Genomic DNA, 5,658 nt, shown 5'->3' with positions numbered 1-5,658 from the left:
CATGCAAGTCCACCCTTTTGATTTCATGCACTAATTGATCCTTATAGATTAACCTATCACATTTCAAAAGTGTCACACATAAGTCCTATTAACTAAATTCACATGCAATTAACAAAATTCAAATATGAAATTTTCACACATGCATATATACATATAATAAGCATCAAATATGACGGTTAATTATTTTTATGACTCGGTTTTGTGGTCCCGAAACCACTTCCCGACTAGGGTCACATTAGGGGTGTCACACGTGTGGTTCTGAAAAGCCTATGTTTAATGATTTTGTTAGTATGTTAGATTTTAAAAACTAAAATTTAAAGAAAGTAATATTGTTAGTGCTTGGGTTGCCTCTTGAGAAGCGCTTATTTAAAGTCTAACCTAGACTTTCCTCTCGGTGAATGGTCATGGTAGTTTGAGGAGTTTATACTCTTCATTCCTGCTATGAATTTTATCAACATAAGGTATAAGACGAGTACTATTTACCTTGAACGTGCCAAATTTGGGGTGATTTACCTCGACTGTACCATATGGAAAAATGCTGGTTACCGTAAGAAGGGTTTCTTTATTCGGTTCAGAAGTGGGGATTCGAGGATCTGCTATATCTAGTAGTACTTTGTCTCCAACTTGAAGTTGACTTTTGGAAGAATTAGGCTCATCATGGCGTGGTTTTGGTTTATCATGTTTTCTCGATTTATGTGTCTACCATTCATCTAACTCATCGATTTGTAACCTTCGTTCTTCATGGATTGGTTCTTTGTTGTTGCTTGGCTTATGTATGTTTTTCGAACCTGTTTCCTACAAAGAAGGTTGCACCATATGGTTAGTTTTAGCCTAATGACTTGTACAGTCACCTTCGATTTTTGATGTGTTATTCAAATTACAAGCTTGAAGGGTGATTGTTTCATCTCCCACACCAAGTGTGAGTTCACCTGTGCCAACGTCAATAATTGTTCTGACGGTTGCTAAAAAAGGCCTTCCTAAAATTAGGGGTGCGTTACTATGCTCTTCCATGTCTAGAATAACAAAGTCTATTGGGTATATAAATTTATCAATCTTAACAAGAACATCTTCAATGATACCCCTAGGAAATCTAATGGTTTTATCAGCTAATTCAATTCTCATCCTAGTTTGTTTGGGTTTCCCTAGACCTAGTTGCTTAAACAATTTGTAAGGCATAACATTGATACTAGCCCCTAGATCAGCCAATACATTATTAACATCTAAACTACCAATTAAACAAGGAATCGTAAAACTCCCTAGATCTTTTAGTTTGTTGGGTAGCTTATTCTGAAGAATGGCTGAGCAAACTGCGTTCAGCTCCACATGCGACCTTTTATCTAACTTTCATTTATTTGCTAGAAGCTCCTTTAAAAATTTTACTGTGTTCGGCATCTACGAAAGTGCTTCAATAAACGGTAGGTTAATATGTAGTTTCTTTAAAAGTTTAAGGAATTTACCAAATTGTTCGTCTGAGCGGTCTTTCTTTGTCGCATTGGGGTATGGCACATGAGGGTTATATTCTGTACTTACCGATTTTTGTTCGTTTTGGCCTACCTCATTCTTACCTTCACTTACCACCGGTTCTGGCATTGGTTTTGCCACTAACCCTTCCTCATCTTGAATGGCAATTGTGTTGAGTTGCTCCCTTGGGTTAGATTCAATGTTGCTTGGCAGGCTACCTTGTGGTCATTCGGAAATCAATTTGGCGAGCTGTCCAATCTGAGTTTCGAGCCCCTAGATTGATGCTTGTTGATTTTTGAGTGTTGTCTCGGTATTCTAAAAACGAGTTTCTGACATCGAGATAAATTTTGTTAATATCTCCTCAAGGTTCGGCTTCTTTCCTTGCTGGTAAGATGGTTGTTGAAAACCCAGAGGATGTTGTGGCTTTTGATTTCTGTGACCGGCCCACTAGAGATTGGGATGGTTCCTCCAACCTGCATTATAAGTGTTACTATATGGGTTATTTTAGGGTCTAGAGTTATTGTTACCCATATATTGGACTTGTTCCTCCTCGATGCTAGGGTTGAAGAGTTGATATTTTATGCATGCTCCTCCTCCATTTGAATCGCATCTCATCACTAGGTGAACTTGTGGAGAACTAAGGAAACCATCAATTTTCTTATTCAAGAGTTCTACCTGATTCGAGAGCATGGTGACCGAATCGACATTATAGGCGCCGGCTGTTTTCATTGGCTTTGTCCTCATGAATTGCCACTGATAGTTATTCAGTGACATCTCCTCTATAAATTCATAGGCATCTTCAGGTGTCTTATTATTGATGGTTCCTCTAGTGGGTGCATCAATCATTTGCCGAGTCGAAGGATTTAGGCAATTATGAAATGTTTGAACCTATAGCCAAAGCGGTAACCTATGGTGTGGGCACCTTCTCAAAAGGTCCTTATATCTCTCCCATGCATTGTAGAGTGTTTCTAAATCCATCTATACAAAAGAAGAGATATCATTACGTAATTTAGCTGTTTTAGCCGGCAGAAAGTATTTTAATAAGAACTTTTCGGTCATTTGTTCCCAAGTAGTGATTGACCCCTGCGGTAACGAATTGAACCACTATTTAGCTTTGTCTCTCAATGAAAAAGGGAATAATCGAAGGCAAATGGCGTCATAAAAAATGCCATTAATTTTAAAGGTATCGCAAAATTCTAAGAAATTTGCCAAGTAAGAATTGGGATCCTCATCCTGCAAACCACCAAACTGAACAAACTGTTGTATTATTTGAATTGTGTTAGGTTTCAGTTCAAAATTATTTGCAGCAATAACAGGTCTAACTATGCTCGATTCAGTTACTGTTAGAGAAGGTTTAGCATAATCATACATAGTGCACGAAGTAGGATTCTGATTTACTGGATTAACAGCTATCGCATGAGGTATCAGGTTTTCCTAATTTTCAGCCATCTCCTTGGTTGTGGTTTGAATATCGTCCTCTTGCTCGTTCTCTGTGTATCTTCAGCTTCGCCTTATTTCTCTTTGGTTTCGCGAATCGTGCGATCAATCTCACCACAAAAGTAATGGTCTGACGGGTTTCTTCTACTCATAAACTATAAGAACCTGCCAGAAAAAGGGAAAAACAAGAATTAGTAATAAAAATTAGAATAAAATTTAAATTACAGTAAAAGTAAATGGCTAAAGTAATAAAAAATGAGTGTTCCTCATATCTTAGTTCCCCGGTAACGGTACCAAAAACTTGATACATGATATTCGTGACAGGTTTTAATTATTTATAATGAATCGTTCTTAAAACTAACTATTATCACGATGAAGGCAAGTGTACCTATTGAACAGTAGTATAGCTTTAGCAAGACCGAATTATCGAACCCAAAGGAACTAAAAGTACTAGTATCAACTTTCTTTTTATTATATAGCCTAAAAAAAATAAAAGGGTTTTGTTTATCTACCTGATTAATTAAACTAAGAATCACAGAAAAGAAATTTGGGGAAAATAGTTTTTGGAAAACTCGATTGATTGAGACAATACCTAAAGAAAAATCCACCTAGACTTCACTTGCTATTTGACTCTGAATCGAACGATTTATTTATTCAACTTGTTCCATAGCGATCCCAAAGTTATATTATTATCTCTCTCGAGACTAACAACGTCTAACCCTAGATTAAACAATTGAAATCTCTTTCTAATTAATGCCTTAGGGTTGCATTAACTAGATCTATGGATCCCCTTATTAGGTTTCACCCTAATCCAGTAAAATCTTGTCACCCTATCTATAGGGCGCAACCAACTTCGCTTAATTATGACAAATTTACTCTTAGAAAGGGTCTATTCCTCCTCTGAATAAGAGCTTAACTTGAATCAATCTCCTGGAATATCAAAACAAGAATTAAGAACACATAATTAAGAACAAGTCAAATATTTGTCATACAATTCAGATAATAATAACAAGATCCGTCTTAGGTTTCATTCCCCTTAGGTATTTAGGGGTTTTAGTTCATACTAATGAAAGAAAACATCTAAAAAGAATAAAAATAACAAAACATAAGAAAAACCAAAACTCCTGAGGGAATTTGAAGGGAGATCTTTAGTCTTGATGGTGAATCCGGTTTCTGAGATGGATCGATTGACTTCTCTTGAGCAATTCCTTGCTTCCTCCTGTGCGTCCCCTGTCTAAGTGCCTCATCAGTTGTTTAAATAGGCTTTGGAATTCCTAAGAGCCCTCAAAATTGGCCTTTTCTGAATTGGACTAAACTTGGGCTCGGCAGGGACACGCCCATGTGCGATTGCTTAAGGTCGTGGTCAAGGCTGTTGAATGGGCATGTGCGTGTGATCTACCCTTGTAAATCGTGCTTTGCCCTTGCCAAAGGGACACGGCTGTGTGACACGCCTGTGTGAGGAAGTCCAGGCCGTGTTGTTTTCCCATGTGGGTCCATTTTCTTCATTTTTGGCCTGTTTCTCGCTCTTTTTATTCTCCTATGCTCACCTAAGTATACAACATGAAATTAAAGGATTAGGAGCATCGAATTTACCAATTCTAAGGAGAAACCATCCATAAATGCGTTAAGCATGGGGTAAAAATATGTATAAATTATGGTTTATCAGGGACATATTGAATGAAGGAAACTAAATTAATTTTAAAAGCAAATTTTTATGCCCCGAACTAGCAAGCTAAGTCCGGTAACGCCTTGTGCTCGACTCCGACGACGGTCTCGGGTAAGGGGTGTTACAAAATTGATGGTTAAATTCATTTATATAGATCCAGACAACACTAATTCAAGGTTAGATCGAGGAAAAGACAATATTTTGGATTAGTAGACTTTTACGCAAACAAGTGTCGAGGTAAGTTCGTGTAACTTAATCCGACATATAAATATGTTTAATTGAATGTTGTGTTGTGTTGAATGTGATTTATATTTATGCACATTACTTGAATGTTACAATGAGAAACTTTATACATGCTTGAAATGGTGATAAAGGGGTTAAGTCTCGATTGAATGTTGAATTCTGATGATTGTATGCACTTTCCTAAAACAAATAGGGTCCTACATTTGTTGCGGATGGAATTTAGCTAGGATGAGTAATCCCAATGACCTTTTTATAGAAAGGATTTAGCCCGGACAAGTAATCCCGATATAATACATCTCTAACATATGTTATGATTAGGGTTTAGCCTGGACTGGTAATCCTAATCGAGCTACTCTATGCATACGTTATATAATGGATTTAGCCTAGACTAGTAATCCTGTTATACGATATGTGGCTTGAAAGAGTGTTTCTTGGTTAAGTGCCCTAATGGGTACCCTTGAATAATAAATTGACGGATTATCAAATAGTACACTTCGAGTGTACTACTTGTGCATCTATCTGGATTCAATGATTCAATGGACATGAAACTCTTGACATGGCATGAAAATCTTGATGTGATATGATAATTACTTGAAAGAATATTATTTGATGAGCTCATTTATGTTAGTTGATTGATATGAATATTTTGGTGACTAACATGTTTGGTGGAATGTATGTGATTAGGCAATTAGCCAAATGGATGGAAACATAACATTGTATGCCTAGATTTTAATAAACAAGATTGGTAAATTTAGTTACCGTTATACGAACTTACTAAGTATGTAATGCTTGCTCTGTTTTATTTTTCCCTTGTTTTATAGAGCTCGGAAGCTCGTGAAGGTTGGAAGATC

The 5,658-nt window shown here is 36.8% G+C and overlaps 1 non-coding gene across 1 annotated transcript; it reads left to right on the top strand.

Annotated features, from left to right (window-relative positions):
* The first annotated feature begins 2,365 nt into the window (after window positions 1–2,365).
* Window positions 2,366–2,472, top strand: LOC128296221 (small nucleolar RNA R71). Its single transcript, XR_008286770.1, has one exon. It is a non-coding gene; the product is annotated as a small nucleolar RNA R71 (small nucleolar RNA).
* Window positions 2,473–5,658: the final 3,186 nt, after the last annotated feature.

Source organism: Gossypium arboreum, chromosome 7 (genome assembly GCF_025698485.1).
Source record: "Gossypium arboreum isolate Shixiya-1 chromosome 7, ASM2569848v2, whole genome shotgun sequence".
Lineage (NCBI taxonomy): Eukaryota > Viridiplantae > Streptophyta > Magnoliopsida > Malvales > Malvaceae > Gossypium > Gossypium arboreum.
This window is presented reverse-complemented; position numbering and strand designations above follow the sequence as displayed.